General features: G+C 38.0%; 1 protein-coding gene across 1 annotated transcript in view; it reads left to right on the forward strand.

Annotated features, from left to right (window-relative positions):
- Positions 1-21,479, forward strand: part of LOC122815327 — a 741,432-nt gene that overhangs the window by 285,227 nt on the left and 434,726 nt on the right. The gene's annotated exons all lie outside the window — the stretch shown is intronic.

Raw genomic sequence — 21,479 nt, forward strand, 5'->3', positions numbered from 1 at the left:
GACCTCCTCCTATCACCCTTCTAAATCACAGCACAACAGTCTCAGATAGAGAATGCTAAGTGGTACTTAATTTTGTATGGCAGTGAGTTTGATCCTGGAGTTGGAATAAGTAGCCTTTACCAAACCAATTTATAAATAACGCAAAATCCAGAGCATATACAGGAGCAACAGGCAGTCCACCAGAATGAAAATGGTACGACAATTCCAAAAGTCAAAACGAATTCAAAGACTTCCGTTCGTAGAAACAACACCTTTTATTCAAACAAACAGTAGTAAGCGCTTTCACCCTAAGGCTTCTTCAGACTATAAAACAACATGAACTCCCTGTTTTTATAAAGCAGATGGTGAAACCAATAAATCAATTAAGTACATGATGTCATTAATCTCAATTGAGAATTTAAAGCGAAATGCATATTCAAACAATGTATATGTACATATATAAAAAGTTTTTACATACATAAAGAGCACTTATTCATAAATAACATATAACAAACATATACACAATGGTAAATATCTAAAACTAAATCATTATATAATTAAAAGAAACTAACCCAAAGCATTATGCTTTGGTTTAAAAAGTCTTCTTTTACGTAAAAAGGAATGTAGGCATACTTTATCATTAATTCCTGGTGGTTTATCCGCTCTACAGCGGATAATCCAACGTGCCTCACATTCCTCTGTATAGTTGATTAAATTACCTTCTCTACCACTGGGTATTATGCTTTGCATGACAAGGAATTTAAAACTATGCAATGGACCATATTGCTTGCAATGTTTTGCTAAAGCATTGTTTTCAGAACCCATCCTAATATAGTAAACATGCTCCCTGATGCGTTCACGTAACTGACAATTAGTTTTCCCTATATAAAATGAAGTGCATTCCACACATCTAGCAAGGTAAACTACATTTTCACTGCGACAATTAGTTTGAGTTTTAAAATGATAATTATAACCTGTAATAGGATGTTGAAACACATTGTCAGTATCTATAAACTGACATTGTCTACATGAATTACAGGGAACAGTATTATATATGGGAGTAAAATACGTAGTATCTACACCACCTGAATAATGACACAACTTCCGTTTTAGATTCAGCTTATTCTTATATAAGAATTTGGGTTGACGTCCCACCACATTACTTATATTATCATTTAGCGATAGGATGTCCCAGTGCTTCATAACAATGCTCCTGATATCATCTATGTCATTTGTGAAGTATAATGGTACTTTCAGTCCATCTACTTCTCTAGGGGGTATAGTAGATACAATTTCCCCATTCTTAGAAAAATAGGGACAGGCTCTTGAAGTCCTTAAACCATTTACTACAGAAATAGCTCTATCTACTTCTATCTTCCTATAACATCTTTCCTTAAATATTTTTCTTAATTCTAGTACCTCACATTCATAGCCTTCATCCAAAGGATTCAACCTGGAAGCTCTCATCAGTTGTCCCTTAATAACATTGTTGAAAACAAAACTAGGGTGCATACTATGTCTATGAAGAAGACTATTCCTAAAACATGCTTTCCTATGGACAGAAGTATTTAGTAGACCACTCTCAAGTCTTATAATGTTTACATCAAGAAATTATATGTTGGAAATTGAGTAATTTAATGTGAACTTGAGAAACTCAGCCAAATTATTCATATTTGCCACAAAGTCTAATAGACTACTTTCATCACTTCTCCAAATCAAGAAGAGGTCATCCACGAAACGCCTATAGAAACCTACATGTTGTTGAAAAGTGGCTAGCGGAAAGAGTAATTCTTCTTCCCAATCAGACATCACTATATTGGCGTAGCTATTGGCGCAAGGAGTGCCCATAGCTACGCCATCAACCTGTAGGAAGACATCCTCATTAAAAATAAATACATTGTTATACAGAACTGTTTCCAAAAATAGTGCAAACAGGTCAACCATTTCTTCACCCAGAAGTGATTTCCTATTCAAATAGCGCTGTACCATAGTTACCCCTAAATCATTTGGAATAACGGTAAAGAGACTAACCACATCCAAGCTTACCATAAAATAAAATTCATTATCATGTAAAGTTTTAGTATAACTATATAAATCTAGTAAAAACTGCTTACTGTCCTTAAGAACCACATTATTGGCATCGACAATAGGTCGTAAATAGTACTCTATATAAATTGAAAAGGGTTCTGTAAGCCAACCTTGACCTGACACTATAGGCCGCAGGGGTGGATTGGTAGCTGATTTATGAATCTTAGGTAAACCTTGAATTATTGGTAGACAAGGATCATTAACCCTAAGGTATTTAAACAAATCTAAGTTAATAATACGACTTTTGACCAGATCATCTAACATATCATAGACTCTGAATACTTTATTGGTCACTTCTTGCATATTGATCTTAATGTAGAAGTTGCCTTCCTCTAACATTAATTTCATATTGTCAAGGTAGCTACTTCGATCCATTAACACAATCGAGCCTCCTTTGTCAGCAGGTCTAACTGTGATCATTCTATCTTGGCACAAATCCTGTAATGCTTTCCTTTGTAAAAATGATAAATTATGTTTAACTTGTCTTCTCCTGCGCCTGTGACCATTATTGAAATATTCATGAACATCATTTTCTACTAGCCTAGAGAAAGTATCCAATAAAGGATGTAATATTGGTGTAAAAGTACTAGGTAGTCGGAATGAATCTGTATGCCCACTACTGTTATTCACGTCACTGATGCTACCAAATTCTAAATGTAACTGCACTTTCCTTACATACATTTTAACATCAATAATAACATCTGTCAAATCACTACCTGTACTCGGTATAAAATTCAACCCTTTATTGAGTACTTGTAGTTCATTACTATTCAAAATTCTTTGGGAAAGATTCACCACTAGTGAGGATCCACTCTCTCCCACATCTTTTTCAAAGTGGGGCCTGAGTAGTCCCCTCCCGACCCCTTCCGCTTCTGTCTCCCCCTGCTTGCAGACCTCTGTCTGCCTCGTTATCTGAACAGATCTATTGGGAAAGGGGTAGGACAGTCAGTATTTACAATATTTTTTATATTAGTAGTTTTCCTTCTTACTACAGCTTCCTCCTTGGAGGAACTAGGCTGAACAGTAACATCGTTAGTGTTCTTATCTACATCATTGGTGTTCTTATCTACCACAGTATCATGGCAAACATTGGCTGAATCAGCATTTTGTGTTTGAAGTTCTACATTGTTAGGTCTGTCATTATCTAACCCATCAAGTTCCACATTTACAATTTCATTTACATTCAAATTGACCACAGATTTATCGACAACATTCGAAGACAATACATTAGCAGCAGTGTTAAAATTCTGTCTCGGCCAAGTGAAGACATGGCCGAGTTTAAAATCTTTAACATCTCTCACAATTTTATGCCTTTTTTGTTCAAAAAGTCGCTTCTCAAAAAGCATAACATTATCTAACAATTTTTCTAGTCCAATATCCACCTTCGGAGAAACATATTTAGTACTGACAGAATTGAATAATTCAGTCACTCTTTTTCTCAACATGTCCTCTTCCGGATGATGAAAATCATTTAGCAGCCTCATATAATTGAAACTAAGTTCTAAATTGAGTTGCTGCCATTTATACAGCAACTCAGGATGAGAACTACCAGAAATGAGCATTTTTAAAATACGTAGCCCACGTGGTACTATTTGTTTTTGTATACACGCCTCAAAATGTTGGCGTTGTAATTGTAACTTTTTCAACTTCAAAAAGTCAGATTCTAACCTGTTCAGGTCATCATTAAGTCCAGCTAAACTCTCCATTTCCATAGCATCAATGTCACTGTTCAGATCCGGTTCGAACGCTATTAACAAATTGTTCACGCCAGAAACACAATCATGGAACCTGGAAGACTTCCTGTTTAAACAAACGGAACGTTCCAATGTGTACGGCAGCTCAACATCACCGTCAAGAGTGACTGCCATTCTTCCTTTGTGGTTAGTAAAAATGTATAAATAATAAATAAAAAACACCAAAAACCAATTTATGTTTTACTTTGTCGTTGCATATTAAATATGTCACTGAATTGCCTACCAATTTTCTTTAATTTGTGTTTTAGACATTCAAGTGTGACCACTAAAATAGCCTCTAAAGCATGCTGTGTTGATGTTGCTGTCGGTGGTGTTGTTACACATAGCCACTCGATATAAGGGATATTATGTTCTCCTAAAACCCCCTAAGTTCTTCCACACTGTGTAACTGCTGTCAAGGTCCTTCTGATAAGTACTTAAGAGGAAACCAAACCTTTCAGTACTGGTAACTGCTGCCATGGGCCTTCTTATAAGTACCAAAAAGTAAATCAAACTCCTTCAGCTCTGGTAAGTGCTGTCATGATCCCCTCTGATAAGTACCCAAGAGTAAACCAAACTACTTCAGTCCTGGTAGCTGCTACCAGTGTTCCTCTGATAAGTACCTCTGGATAAAAAAAGCTCATCCTTGTCCATATTCAAGGATAGCTTGGACCTATGGCTGAGTAACAAAGTCTTCCCCAGTACCCCGGCTGCTCTAGGAGCATCTGAGTTGTATGCAGAGCAGCATCACCTTGTCTGATAACTGCGGCACACACTGAGTATATCATCCATTCTTCATCTGTGTTCTATCATCCCAGTCCAGTTAAATCTCCATACTGTTTTCCCTAGTTAAACTCATACGAAAAAGCCTGGAACCATGGATAGGCAGTTTCCTGCTATCTCTGTGGGTAGCCTGGTTGACATGGACATTCTGAGGCAATGTGGGATTTGTCTCCTTTATACTGACAGTCACTTAACCCTGAAACAAACAAACACAGCATGTGAGAGATGTAGTTACAGTTTGAAAACTGAGATATGATTCTCATATACTGACAAATCAAATGACAAATAGGTTGCCAGCACATGTACATCATTTCCCTCACTAAATAAGGTATCAACATATTCCCACATATGAGTAGTTACTCACAAGTAATTCTGTACACTGCCCTAAGACACCTCATGCAAAGATAATCAAAGTCAACACCAATGTCTACACATCAAAATACACATCATGATGTCACCACAAGAAATCCCCTGAGGCAAAACACCACACATTCAAACATCTTGGTCATAGGAGACTCCATCATGGGACACACAGATGCCCCCCTCACCAGGATGGCTTAAAAGGGGGTTACATTTAGTTGCCTATGAGCCCAAATTCACCAGATTATGCAGGCACTCAGGTCACTCAACCAAATGCACCAGTATGTCTCAGTCATAGTCCATGTACATGTGAATGACTTGAGATGTGCCTCCCAGGACTATATGAAGAGAGTCATAATGGACCTCATTAAATATGTGTCGCAGGCTGGTATGAACCTCACACTGAGCAGCATTCTACCCTCACCAAGAATGATACCACAATACAAACAGAAAATGACTGACGTCATAATTAGCTTAGCTACTGGTGTCATTCCATGGGGAATCCTGTATTTGTCAGCCTGGGACCATAAGATCGACAGACCATACTGCTTTGCCAGAGATGGTGTGCACCTGTCACAACTAGGCTTTCGAATACTGGCCAAGGCATTAGCCACTCCCATAGTGCCTTTTTTAAGCAGTGCCAAACCAACAGAACTCCCAACTTAACAAATTCTTTTAATGCCCAGCTGAAGGTAGTACTGCTCAATGCTAGGAGTATTAAAAGGAAACTGCACTCCCTGGAAGCTCTCCTCACAATTGAGAATGCTGCCATCTGCACAGTTATAGAAACTTGGATCAAGGATGTGGAAAGCACTCCAGCACTGCAAGGCTACAATGTCTATCACACATTCAGGCCACCATCCAAAATGGAATAAAATGAAAGGAGGTGGTGTTTCCATTTACATAAAAAAAAATCATGTCTCCAGATTGGTCAAGAAAGATGAATCGCTTGAACTACTCCATATCCAGCTGTCCTTAGGCAAAATCCCCCACCATAGCATCACTAGCTACAAGCCCCTAACTATGAACCACGAAAACCACTCCACATACTTTAAAGTTACTAGAATCACTTACCATTCATCCCAACACACTACTCATGGGTGATTTTAACTACCCTTCCATAAACTGGGAAACATACATATCCACTAACATGCAGGCTCAGAGATTCCTGCACTTTGTCAGTGTAAATGCTCTGGAACAGCTAGTCTGCACTACCTCTAGGGGTTCAAATATCCTTGATATAGTATTCACAAACATGGGGAAACATCTCACCCCCAAGCATAATTTCCTTATTGGTAAGATTAGATCATAAATCGGTCTCCTTTGAAATAAAGGAAATGGTAAAACCCCTATCAAGCCCTAAAACAGTGAGGAATTTTTCCAAGGCAAATTACCATCTATTCAGTTATAGCATGTGTAATTTTAAAGCTCCCCAACTCTGAATACAAGGAGGCCTGTGCAGAAGTATGCATGAATGTCCTGTACAACTACTTAAACAACTGCATTGAAATGGCAGTATCAGACTGAAATAAACCCAGGTCTAGCCGGAAAAACAAGACACCATAGTGGACCCCTGGCATAAATAGACTATATAACTGATGGAAGAATTTCCTGTCTAGAAGTAAGTGGGAGGGAGCACAGCAGAGAAAAAAAATCGCTCTTTAGTCTCAACAGGCAAATCAGGGACCTAGTGAAGTTTTCAAAAGCTAAATGCAAGACTAAAATAGCCTCCCAAGCAAAGGATAACCATGAAACATTTTTTAGTTATCTCAAAAAATCTTAAGGGAAACACTTAACAGTGTACTAAGATGGCTGCACATGGCACTACCTATATTCAGCCAGAAGAAATAGCAAACCTGCTGGCCGATAAATTCAGCTCAAATTTCACCCGTTCATCACCTCCGGTCACTCCCCCTGAAATAACCCTTACCATTCCTTTGCCTGCTACCGCAAAAGAACATATCATTACTGCAACCTGTAAAGTTAGAAACAAGGCATCAGTGGGCCCTGATGTAATCCCAGGATACCTATTGAATAGCTTGAAACATAACCTAATAAACCCACTTGGATCTCCATTTAACTACAGTCTCCAGACAGGCTTTGTCCCAGTAGAGTGGATGACAGCAACAGCCATTCCTCTACACAAGGGGGGACCATCAATGGACCCAGGAAACTACCAACCCATAAGTCTGACTAGCCTCATATGCAAGGCTAAAGAAAGGATAATTATGGACCTGACTGACAAAGATATTGGAAATCTCCAGATTCTACACCCAACCCAGTTCGGCTTTGTCACTGGCACGTCCTGCCTTCTCAGTCTGGTGGACTTATTTGAGAAGGGCACCAAGGCCAGGGAGCCATGGATGAGGGTAAGACAGTGAATACTGTCTACTTTGATCTGGCCAATGCATTTGAAACAACACCCTGAATATTATAGATAAACTTCACAAAAGTGAACAAAAACCTTTACTTCACCAGATGAGCAGCCAATGGCTCTCAGACAAGACACATGTTAGAATGGAGGAATCCATATCCATCAAGAGACCAGTCATCAGTGAAGTACCACAGGGCTAAGTGTTGGGCCACCTCCTGTTTGGGATATACTTCTCAGATGTCAAGACAAATGCAGACGTTTTTTGGGTGACCACGTTTGCAGATAATTGCCAGTTGGGGGGCAATCATTGGCCCCCGAAGATGTTGATATCCTACAGAATGTTGTCAGAGCCACGGCCTCAGACTAAATGCAAAGAAGTGCATAATAATAACCCTTGGGAAAGCAAATGGCCCTGCAAATTACAACATTGATAGCACCCTGCTAAGAGTAGATCCAGAGGTGAGAGATCTGGGTACTCAGATAGATAGTAATCTGAACTTTGACCATCATGTGTTTACTGTGGTGAGGAAATCCTTCTATATGGCTCAGCTTGTAAGTAAAAGCATAGCATCCAAATCTACGGATGTCATTGTACCACTGTACCTGACGATGTAAAAAAATTCTTCATAGTTTAGATTTTTTGTTATTGATCATGTTGATCTGGGACCCAGGTGGTGTACCGTCTGATGTTTTTTAGAATACAAAGAACTGAGATGGCAGATCAGATGTAATGCCACTAAAACCCCCGGGTTTAATTAACTTAAAACCCCCGGGTTTAATTAACAAGTGCCCATTAGTAGTCTCTTGAAATTAAAAGCTGCACTTGCTTTGTAGAGATTATTTTATTGAGCTGGTAATTAAAGTTTTTTTATATATCTTTTTTACACAGTTTTAATGTAATTTAATTTTTGTTCTGCTTTATAGGGATTTTATATTGTACTATTATAATTTTTCATGAATGTGTGTGGGAAACATTTATCTTTTATTTTTCTTGTTCCTGTTTTGGTGGTTTAAATTATTTAATTGGGTAACTGAATTGTAACATTTGACCATTTGAATTATATAATACGGGGCATTTTACACTTTGTGCTTATTCTGATGAAGTCCTTGTTTACCGGGACAAAAGCACTTACATTTTTGGAATAAAGTGTGAAGGTTTTTATGATTCATTTTCTCTGTTGTTTTTCTTTTTGATGGGTTTTCAATAGTAGCCATTATTAAACATACTAAACAGGATAGGAACGAGTAGGGATCCCTGTGGAACTCCAACCAATATGTGGAGAAAGGGTCAGTTGTCAGTCAGCCATTTCACTGTCTGGTGGCGACTAGCAAGGTAGCTTGAAAACCAGGAGAGTGGGGGGATAAAGGCCTAGGTTAGAGAGTTTTTGTAAGAGAATAGTGTAGGAAACAGGAGCAAAAGCTTGTGAGAGATGAAGAAAGATTGCCTCATTTCTGTATTGGTTTTATTAATGAAGCTAAAGAGAGCCATGGAGGTGCTATGTTGGAGGGTGGAAACCATGGTGTAAGGGAGAGATAAGAGACTTTTGTGTCGTATTGTGAAGTAACTGGAACTGAATGCATTTTACAAGTATCTTGGAACAATGAGAGAGAATGGCAATGCGAGTACAGTTAGTGAACTCAGTTTGATGGACTACCTTGATGGGTGGGGAGGATGTAGTATTTTTTCCATACGAGTGGTACATAGGATTCATTGATAGAGTGGTTAATCAGTATAGAGACAGGGTAGGCTATGGCTACTGCTGTAAGTTTTAGATATTCTCCTGGTACATGGTCAGGTGCTAGGGAGGTGGGTTTTAGTCTGAGCAGAATTTTTTTAATGGTAGAGGTAGGAACTGATTGTGAAGATTTTAGGGGTGGAATTTGCTGTGGGTGTCATTTTAGCTCATGTTAATGAGTAAAGATGAAAATGAACTAATGAAGTTGGAGTTAAATGCACTGCAATGTTTGTGGAGTTCCTTGAATTGATTGTTTGTGAGGGCTGCATTGATCACCCATGGTTTAGGAGCTGATTTATGGAAGACCAGAATAATTTGAAGTTATTATGATTATTACTTTTCGGATTCATGTATTTTTTTGTCAGATTTAATTTGATACTTAGTTCTGTTCCTGAGTTCTTTAAATTTTGATGGTTAGCTAGAGTTGTATTTGTTGCCCAAGTTTTTCAAGCAGCATCTCAAAGTTTCATAAGTTGTTTGGTACTTCTTGCTAGTCAAGGGGCAGGATTTTACTTAACTCGTTTTTTTTTTTCTGAGTGAAGTTAGTTTGTTTTGTATGCTTAGGAATCTGTTATTGAAAAGGTAAATATTTTAGTGTTGTCTAGCTGTGTTGATGGAGGTATGAGACAAACGTGTCATTATCCTAATTTAATAAGTTGTGTGCTACATTGTAATGATGTTTTTGGATGTACGTTCATTTTCTTAAAGCAAATATTGGGAGAAAGTCACTTAGAGAGTCACGTAGAGTTCCTGAAGTGGAGAGTTTACTTGGGTATAGGAAAGTATTCGTTCTATTGCGGTCCCTCTGTTGTTTTTATTATTATAGCCAGTGGGAGAGGTGATAAGCTGAGTAAGTTTATACAGATTTGTGGTTTGAGATGAGTTGCTAGACAAGAGTGAAACCAGTCAATAGTAACGTCATCTGGTATTCATTTTTCTTGAGCAATTTAGAGGTCCATTGGCAGAGGATGCCTTCTGTAGTGGTATGATTGTTCCCAGGAGGGATATAGACACCTATAATGTACATTGATCTGTGTTGGTTAGTTTGAGAGTCATGACCTGGACTTTTGGTTTGTTGAATTAGGGAGGAGTAGGAGGTGGTAAGGAGAGCTGAATGGTGTTTTTCTAGAGTACTGCAACTCCTTCAGCTCTCGTATGTTTTCTGATAAGACTTTTCCCATTATGATCTGCAGTAAAATAAAGATAAATGATCTTTTTAAAGAGCCTTGCAAGAAAAAATATAGAATGGCAGAGGGACTCTCTCTCTCTCTCTTTCTCTTATGTGGTTTCATTTTTTTTTAATTTAACACTGTAGCCCCCTCTGAGGCATAAAAGCAGGTGCTAGGCAGTTGTCTAGGTCACCTTGTCATGGATTTGACTTTGCTAACACTATATGCTTACCTTCTACAGTATTATCTGGGTAATGTCTATTAGAACTGATTGAACCTATTGCTACCACATGCTAGACACTCCCAGTGGTGGCATAACTTTATGCTACAGATGGCCCCCTCCTGCTTAAAGCCACCAGTTTTGATCCAGCAGGTAAGTCTGTGAGCCCTAGAGAGTCTGTCAATGTTGAGATGGGACACGGTGAGATGGTACCGGATCTTAAAGTTTCATATTGCCGTTTTTGCTGGTGAAGCTACTGGAGCATTACATGATCTGTGGTCAGTGTGAATTACCTGCTAGCAAGCAGTACCAAAGGGATCCTAGAACCCATTTTATAGCTTTCTGACTAGTTCACATTTCTTCATAAGTAACTGGGTGGATATTTATTGAAAAGGTTTTGGGTACGAATTGCCATGCCCCAATCTCAGAAGTGTTCATTTAAATGGTTAACAGTTGCATAAATTAGGGGACTATGGAGCAGGCTGTATACAAATACTTTGTTTGCACCCCTTATAAGCTAAATCAGCTTTCAGGGTACACCTGACAATGTCTGTCATTCTGTCTTTAATGAGGTCAGTTAGTGAACAGGCCACCATACCAAAATCTGGAATGAACTTTCTGTATTATCTAGCAAGTCCAAAGAAGACACAGATATGCTTTTTCAGTTTGCACTACATGTGACTTTTCTACAGTTTCCAGACTTTCTTTCTGGGGCATAATTAACTTTTGTCTTATAATATACTGGAAGTAACAAACTTCTGTCACTTGGGAACATTAACAGTGAGTCTGGCTAACCTTAAGGAGTCTAAATAAAATTGCCTCAACCCTTGGGAAGTGGGAGTCTCAGTCTGTTTTGTGAATAATAACATTACCAATTCAGGATGACATTACCGTGACAGGCTGCAGTATACAGTTGAAGAAATCTTAAGATCTTCTCCATCACTCTTTGGAAAGTGTCTTGTGCACAGTAGAGACCAAAGAGTAAAATTATGTAGATGAATTTGCCAGTATGCATTAGTATAATCTATGGTAGTGAAGAATTGGGCCTTGCCCAGGATTACACTATAAATCTGCCCCATCATGGGGTAGTCACTGACCTTTGGTATACCATTTAACTTCAAGGAGTCATTTCATAACCAAACAGTGCATTCTGTTTTTGTGCTAACACTATGAGGCTATTGCACCCACAAAGTGACTACTCTTTTATCCCTAGTTTCTATATTTTTTCTAATGTTCTCCTGTATAACTTGTTTCTTGGCCTTTGGTATCCTATATGGTTTTAAACACACTATTTCTCCTGGTATCATTTCTACATATGGATGTTCAAGCAGGTTCTTCCAGATAAGTCAGAAAAGTATCTCTGTTCCTCAACAGGAACTTCTGTATTTTTTTTTGTTTTGGAGTGTTAGAGAGGGTATCATGCAGTATTACTTTAGGAGGAGGTATCACCCACCTGTTCTGCTCTCAGCTAACCACTGGGTTCCCATTTGAACTACATTAACTTGTGGCTCTTTCCAAGGTTCAAAACTTTTATGTCGTAGATTCTTTTGAGATGCCCTTTCGCTATTTTTGAGATGTCTTTTCTCTACTTTTCTGACTTTATAATTTACCCCATTATTATTATTATTATTATTACTTTTTTTTTTTGCAGATTTCATATGGAATGTGTTCTCACTTGTAAGGACTAGGTTCAAGACTCAATCCAGTACATGGAATTCTATATTTTGGGTGTACTTCTTATATGCAGCTTGCTGATTGGCTTGTGCCTTCTCTAAACGCTTTCTAACAATCAACAGGATTAGACATAATCTTTGTTTTAAATTGTTATGATGCCCCAACACAGTTCTGAAAGGGGATTCCTCCTCTTCACATTTCCTTAGCTATGACAAATAGGCTCAAACGAATCAAACCTATAGTATAACAAAGGGACTAGAGCCTGTGGAGATTTGAGGAACCTGCCTTATGGCACGCATTAAATGGGGTAGTAGCTGGTACCAAGTTTTTTTATTGAACTCTAGTACTTTTTTTAGTATGGACATCAAGGTTCTGTTGAACCATTCCATTAGCCCACCAGTTATGAAAGATAAACAAAAGTTAGAACTTTTATATAACAAGTTTGCCAGAGTTGCCTCATAATCTTTGACATAAATGCCTTTGGCTAAGATCAAGTGTAGTATCAAGTCTTTATGCAATAATTTCCAAAAGAAAGAAATAATCACTGTTTAACTGTTTGAATGACTGTTTAGTCAGCTTATGAGTAGAATATCCTCAAGAGTATACTAACATGATTACAATGGCCTTTAATTTATTTATTTGTTTATTTGTTTATTTATTTATTTATTTCAGTTTGATTACCGGGGAAGTCCACTGGGCCAGCTATCATTAGTAAGAACCTTTATAGAGGGACTTAACTAATGCTATTTGATGTTTCTAAGCCTTTTGATGGGCACTGAACTAATACAAATGCCATTATCTGTCTTATTAGTGTTGCACACCAATTATATTAATGTCTATTCATTAAATTATATTAATTTAATATGTTTAAATAGAGTAATATATTTTGCTTTATACAAACTCAGCCTAGTGCACACTAGCTAATTTTAATTCTTAGCTTAATTTGAACTTGGGGCAATAAGTTTGAAAAAAGGGAAGCTACGTCTGTTATACAGACCAAATACTTAGCTGATAATGTAAAATATTTTATTCCTACCTATTTGTTCTGGCAAATTTATGGGGGCTTGCATGGGGATAAGCTAATTATAACAGCAATAAATAAATAAAATTATAAACTAATAAAAAAATAGAAAACTATACAGTTACCTTTTAAATGTATCAAAATAAAATTAATTTCTGACTGGTGAAAATAGCTGCACTTCAGTAATATTGTATTATTGTTCTCGGCTTTGCCTTAAATTGTGTCATTGCTGCAGTTATGTTTTGTTATCTAACCAAAATACATGGCTAGTCTTTTAGCAATTGCGGAGATTATTAATGAAAATGCAAACCAGTAGTCTGTGTAGATTTCCATGAGGAACTATGAGGGTTTACAACTGGACAATATAGCAGATACTATTATTAAAATGAAATCAGGCTTTCTGTTTTGCTATGCAACGTCCAAAGAATGGGAGACAAATACAGAAATAACTAGTTTAAGGGATGCAAACAAATGCCTGACACTACAGGTAAACGACTTAGAAGTACAGCTTAGACAACAGACTGAAATGTGTGAAACACTTATTCACTCTAGAAATCAATCAGTGGAACAGGTGTGAGATTTGGAATCATGCCTCTTTGAAAAGGAATCTCTTCTGAAAAATGTACAGAGTGATATGGATTACCTACAAATTGTCAGTCCAAATATAAAACAGCAGAAATTTAAGACAACTAAATATTAAATCTTTGTCATCTACAATCTACTCAACTAGGAATCAGTCCATATGTTACCAGATGGGTAGCACACTGGCTCACTGATAGAACCCACATAGTCAAAATTGGGGAAGCCACCTCAAGCAGTAGACCCATAACAAGTGGTATACCCCAGGGTTTGGTCTTGGGGCCTCTGTTATTTGAGATATACTTTTCTGAGGTGCAGGGCAAAACCAGTAGGCTACGGCTGACCACGTTTGCAGATGACTGCAAGCTGGGTGCTGTCATCAATTCCCCTAGTGATGTGGACATCATCCAAGAGGGTCTCACTCAGACAAATGACTAGTGCCAGAAACATGGCCTCAAGCTGAATACTAAAAGATGCATCAACATCCCCTTTGGAGAGAGTGATGTCCTCACAAATTATCACATTAATAACAATGTCCTAAGCATGCAATCAGTTGTGAGAGATTTGGGCACCCAGGTTGATAGCAACCTGACTTTTGACCACCATGTTGCTTCCGTTGTATGGAAATCCTTCTACATGGCCCACCTCATAAGTAAAGGTATCTCATCCTGGGACATGGAGGTCATAACATCCCTATATTCTTCACTTATAAGGCCCATTATTGAGTACAACAGCCCTTCCAGCATGTACCTTGCAAAGCACATGGAGCAGCTGGAGAAACCACAGAGGTTCCTCACCAGGAGAATCCAGGGCCTCAAACATCTACAATACACAGGTAGGTTCAAAGCTCTATCCCTCTACTCAGTTTCATACAGACTCCTCAGAGCTGACCTCTCTCTGGCATACAAGGTGATCACAGACCCCACCTTGATGAGACTGCTGCATATCTGCAAGTCAAGCTCCACTTGAGTAACCCGCAAGTGCGGCCTCAACCTGGTCTGTGACATAAGCAAGACTTGTTGGCAGGGCAGATTTGTGTCCCAGAGACTCCTCCATCTATGGAATAGACTCCTCTCCACATCAAGCAGAGTACCTCTTTACCCCTTTTTAAGAGCAACCTGGATAACTGGATGAGAAACAGAAAATATACCCCTGGGAATCCACCCCATTTCCCTGCTGGACAGGGGCATCAGGTGCTGATTTGTCTAAACATGGGCTAAACTCTTGGATAGGCTTATAAGGGCCTCAGGGCCAATAGCCTAGTAACCTCCTATGATCCTATGATATGAGTTGTATCTATTCTTAATCAAGGTTTTCATGTTTTGCCTAATTTAGTATAATTATTTAAACTGTAGAAGTTTTTGTATTATTTTTGAAGACTGCAACAATATTGCTGTAAAATGTTTTAGTAATACTTCCAAGCATTTCTCCTTGGGTCTATATCATAACAGCGAATGCTAAATGTAGCAAACACTGTTATGTCAAACTCAAATGTCCAAAATCTGAAAACAGCGAAGGAACAGATCAGTGAATTTTTTCGCGGGGGTAAAAATTTGCTGATCCAAAAAAAAAAAATAAATAAAAAGGTATACAGTCAAAATTAAAGTTTGCCCCCCACTCCCCACCCCAACTTAAATATACCAACTCCAAGATCGCACCACATTGGAGAAAACAGCAACGCCCAGAGAACAGCCCAGCAATTTTTTTCCCCTGAGAAAAAAATTCTCTGATCCATTGCTTTGCTGTTTTCAGCGTTTAGACTTTGAAGTTTGATATATCAACATTCGCTATTTTTAGTGTTCGCTGATGTGATATAGACCCTTTCTCCTCAGGCCTCAGCTGAAAATGGACACAGTCAGAATTTCCCAGTAAACAAATGTTAATAATAATAATAACAATGATCACATTAAATAATTAGTAAGGCAATCAGGTGGTTACCTTCGATAATTTTATGTTTTGTTACCAGAAACTGTCACCACAATCAACAGAGAATTATGTTAATGCTGTGTATATTCAGGGCTCCGTATGTTTACCTTGCAATTAATGTAGCACTTCCTGACTTGTAAATAAGGCATCACAATTGTTCATGAGTCTAAAATTGCATTATGGGTTGCTACTGTGTCCTTTTATGTTCTTCTGGAAATATGTATGTTTGTTTATATATAATTTTACCATTCATTGTATTTGCCTGTTTAGCCCAGGTCCCGTTTGTAAAGGTTCTGCATTTGATTAACTCAGTTAACATATGAAAACTAAAAGAAATAAATATTGCCCATTCATTAACATTATTAAAATACATTTGGTCACTTTCAAAGTGAATACATTTTAAAATCAGTGAGTTTAAATGCTTGAGGCTGAACTTCCCAGTCAGTTTTGGCCAGTGTATTTCATTTAGTTGAAAGGTCAGTGAATTCAAACTTAATGAACCATAAAGGAAGTCCTCTCAAATGGATCCCCTTTTTATATATATCGATTCCTCTCTTCATTCATACTTTCCCTTCACTGGTTTACATTTCTGAGTCCTGTAAATGAAATAAAAAAACTAGTAGTTCACTAGGCCGAGGCTTCTGACATACAGATTCTAGGGTCACCTGTTTATTTATGCATTTTCCCAAGATATTCTGGCTTCTGTCATAACTTAGGTGGTCCCATTAACGTATCTCAGAACATTGCACTTACCAATGCCCCTCTCACTTAGATCATCACTAAATATACTTCAAGAAGGACCAGTTCAACTATATAGTTAAATAAGCATTACAGTCATATTTCTATGACTTTTATTTTCAAACTTTATATATTGACTTATGTATGTATCGTATAAGTGAACTAGACTCACTGGTCCATCATCCACAGCTTGTTGCATAGCTACATGTCAGAGAAGTAATTTGTATGAACATGAAGTCTTGGAACAGTGGCCCATGAACTATTGTTCTAAATCAGCCAAGTAAAATACAATGTGCTGTTATTCTTGTACCTTTTTTACAAATATCATTAATAGAGAGAATTATGATCAGGCCCCTAATTGTAACCACATTATTATGTGTTCAAGACAGGGATGCCAGGAAATTCTCAAGAATAAAGCTCATACAATAAGGGGTTAAGACTAGAGAGCTGATCATAATTCTTTGTGGTGCATGCAACTTTATCTGCTCCATATACTAATAGTTACAGTTACTAGCTTCAGTAAAAAAGAAAAAAAAAGTTCAAAATGAAAGCCAGTAAAGCTGTAAGTGAGCACTGGCAGAGTTCAGTGCCCAAAGCAAGACCCGATATTAAAAGTGCTTACAAAAGGTGCACCTTTCAATGCACTTTTAGTAACAGGTCTTACGCTACAGTAGTGCTCAGTGGTAAATAGCGTAGAGTTTGAAATGTTAAGAGGCAAGACACAGACAAGTTAGTGTGAGAAAAGTAGTGCTATAACCAGCAACTAGGGGAAATAGTTAATAAGAGACAGTCCATGATAACCAGCAACTGGGGGAAATAGATAATAAGAGACAGTCCATGATAACCAGCAAGTGGGGGAAATAGTTAATAAGAGACAGTCCATGATAACCAGCAAGTGGGGGAAATAGTTAATAAGAGACAGTCCATGATAACCAGTAACTGGGGGAAATAGATAATAAGAGACAGTCCATGATAACCAGCAAGTGGGGGAAATAGTTAATAAGAGACAGTCCATGATAACCAGTAACTGGGGGAAATAGTTAATAAGAGACAGTCCATGATAACCAGTAACTGGGGGAAATAGTTAATAAGAGACAGTCCATGATAACCAGTAACTGGGGGAAATAGTTAATAAGAGACAGTCCATGATAACCAGTAACTGGGGGAAATAGATAATAAGAGACAGTCCATGATAACCAGTAACTGGGGGAAATAGTTAATAAGAGACAGTCCATGATAACCAGTAACTGGGGGAAATAGTTAATAAGAGACAGTCCATGATAACCAGTAACTGGGGAAATAGTTAATAAGAGACAGTCCATGATAACCAGTAACTGGGGAAATAGTTAATAAGAGACAGTCCATGATAACCAGCAACTGGGGGAAATAGTTAATAAGAGACAGTCCATGATAACCAGTAACTGGGGGAAATAGATAATAAGAGACAGTCCATGATAACCAGTAACTGGGGGAAATAGTTAATAAGAGACAGTCCATGATAACCAGTAACTGGGGGAAATAGTTAATAAGAGACAGTCCATGATAACCAGTAACTGGGGGAAATAGTTAATAAGAGACAGTCCATGATAACCAGTAACTGGGGGAAATAGTTAATAAGAGACAGTCCATGATAACCAGCAACTGGGGGAAATAGTTAATAAGAGACAGTCCATGCTAACCAGCAACTGGGGGAAATAGTTAATAAGAGACAGTCCATGATAACCAGTAACTGGGGGAAATAGTTAATAAGAGACAGTCCATGATAACCAGTAACTGGGGGAAATAGTTAATAAGAGACAGTCCATGATAACCAGTAACTGGGGGAAATAGTTAATAAGAGACAGTCCATGATAACCAGTAACTGGGGGAAATAGTTAATAAGAGACAGTCCATGATAACCAGTAACTGGGGGAAATAGTTAATAAGAGACAGTCCATGATAACCAGCAACTGGGGGAAATAGTTAATAAGAGACAATCCATGATAACCAGCAACTGGGGGAAATAGTTAATAAGAGACAGTCCATGATAACCAGTAACTGGGGGAAATAGTTAATAAGAGACAGTCCATGATAACCAGTAACTGGGGGAAATAGTTAATAAGAGACAGTCCATGATAACCAGTAACTGGGGGAAATAGTTAATAAGAGACAGTCCATGATAACCAGTAACTGGGGGAACTAGTTAATAAGAGACAGTCCATGATAACCAGTAACTGGGGGAAATAGTTAATAAGAGACAGTCCATGATAACCAGTAACTGGGGGAAATAGTTAATAAGAGACAGTCCATGATAACCAGTAACTGGGGGAAATAGTTAATAAGAGACAGTCCATGATAACCAGTAACTGGGGGAAATAGTTAATAAGAGACAGTCCATGATAACCAGTAACTGGGGGAAATAGTTAATAAGAGACAATCCATGATAACCAGCAACTGGGGGAAATAGATAATAAGAGACAGTCCATGATAACCAGTAACTGGGGGAAATAGATAATAAGAGACAGTCCATGCTAACCAGCAACTGGGGGAAATAGTTAATAAGAGACAGTCCATGATAACCAGTAACTGGGGGAAATAGTTAATAAGAGACAGTCCATGATAACCAGTAACTGGGGGAAATAGTTAATAAGAGACAGTCCATGATAACCAGTAACTGGGGGAAATAGTTAATAAGAGACAGTCCATGATAACCAGTAACTGGGGAAACTAGTTAATAAGAGACAGCCCATGATAACCAGAAACTGGGGTAAATAGTTAATAAGAGACAATCCATGATAACCAGTAACTGGGGGAAATAGTTAATAAGAGACAGTCCATGATAACCAGTAACTGGGGGAAATAGTTAATAAGAGACAGTCCATGATAACCAGTAACTGGGGGAAATAGTTAATAAGAGACAGTCCATGATAACCAGCAACTGGGGGAAATAGTTAATAAGAGACAGTCCATGATAACCAGTAACTGGGGGAAATAGTTAATAAGAGACAGTCCATGATAACCAGTAACTGGGGGAAATAGTTAATAAGAGACAGTCCATGATAACCAGTAACTGGGGGAAATAGTTAATAAGAGACAGTCCATGATAACCAGTAACTGGGGGAAATAGTTAATAAGAGACAGTCCATGATAACCAGCAACTGGGGGAAATAGTTAATAAGAGACAGTCCATGATAACCAGCAACTGGGGGAAATAGTTAATAAGAGACAGTCCATGATAACCAGTAACTGGGGGAAATAGTTAATAAGAGACAGTCCATGATAACCAGTAACTGGGGAAATAGTTAATAAGAGACAGTCCATGATAACCAGTAACTGGGGGAAATAGTTAATAAGAGACAGTCCATGATAACCAGTAACTGGGGGAAATAGTTAATAAGAGACAGTCCATGATAAGCAGTAACTGGGGGAAATAGTTAATAAGAGACAGTCCATGATAACCAGTAACTGGGGAAATAGTTAATAAGAGACAGTCCATGATAACCAGTAACTGGGGAAATAGTTAATAAGAGACAGTCCATGATAACCAGTAACTGGGGAAATAGTTAATAAGAGACAGTCCATGATAACCAGTAACTGGGGAAATAGTTAATAAGAGACAGTCCATGATAACCAGTAACTGGGGAAATAGTTAATAAGAGACAGTCCATGATAACCAGTAACTGGGGAAATAGTTAATAAGAGACAGTCCATGATAACCAGTAACTGGGGAAATAGTTAATAAGAGACAGTCCATGATAACCAGTAACTGGGGAAATAGTTAATAAGAGACAGTCCATGATAACCAGTAACTGGGGAAATAGTTAATAAGAGACAGTCCATGATAACCAGTAACTGGGGAAATAGTTAATAAGAGACAGTCCATGATAACCAGTAACTGGGGAAATAGTTAATAAGAGACAGTCCATGATAACCAGTAACTGGAAATAGTTAATAAGAGACAGTCCATGATAACCAGTAACTGGGGAAATAGTTAATAAGAGACAGTCCATGATAACCAGTAACTGGGGAAATAGTTAATAAGAGACAGTCCATGATAACCAGTAACTGGGGAAATAGTTAATAAGAGACAGTCCATGATAACCAGTAACTGGGGAAATAGTTAATAAGAGACAGTCCATGATAACCAGTAACTGGGGAAATAGTTAATAAGAGACAGTCCATGATAACCAGTAACTGGGGAAATAGTTAATAAGAGACAGTCCATGATAACCAGTAACTGGGGAAATAGTTAATAAGAGACAGTCCATGATAACCAGTAACTGGGGAAATAGTTAATAAGAGACAGTCCATGATAACCAGTAACTGGGGAAATAAAGACAGTCCATGATAACCAGTAACTGGGGAAATAGTTAATAAGAGACAGTCCATGATAACCAGTAACTGGGGAAATAGTTAATAAGAGACAGTCCATGATAACCAGTAACTGGGGAAATAGTTAATAAGAGACAGTCCATGATAACCAGTAACTGGGGAAATAGTTAATAAGAGACAGTCCATGATAACCAGTAACTGGGGAAATAGTTAATAAGAGACAGTCCATGATAACCAGTAACTGGGGAAATAGTTAATAAGAGACAGTCCATGATAACCAGTAACTGGGGAAATAGTTAATAAGAGACAGTCCATGATAACCAGTAACTGGGGAAATAGTTAATAAGAGACAGTCCATGATAACCAGTAACTGGGGAAATAGTTAATAAGAGACAGTCCATGATAACCAGTAACTGGGGAAATAGTTAATAAGAGACAGTCCATGATAACCAGTAACTGGGGAAATAGTTAATAAGAGACAGTCCATGATAACCAGTAACTGGGGAAATAGTTAATAAGAGACAGTCCATGATAACCAGTAACTGGGGAAATAGTTAATAAGAGACAGTCCATGATAACCAGTAACTGGGGAAATAGTTAATAAGAGACAGTCCATGATAACCAGTAACTGGGGAAATAGTTAATAAGAGACAGTCCATGATAACCAGTAACTGGGGAAATAGTTAATAAGAGACAGTCCATGATAACCAGTAACTGGGGAAATAGTTAATAAGAGACAGTCCATGATAACCAGTAACTGGGGAAATAGTTAATAAGAGACAGTCCAT

Source organism: Protopterus annectens, chromosome 1.part1, assembly GCF_019279795.1.
Source record: "Protopterus annectens isolate FY-2018-M chromosome 1.part1, PAN1.0, whole genome shotgun sequence".
NCBI lineage: Eukaryota > Metazoa > Chordata > Ceratodontiformes > Protopteridae > Protopterus > Protopterus annectens.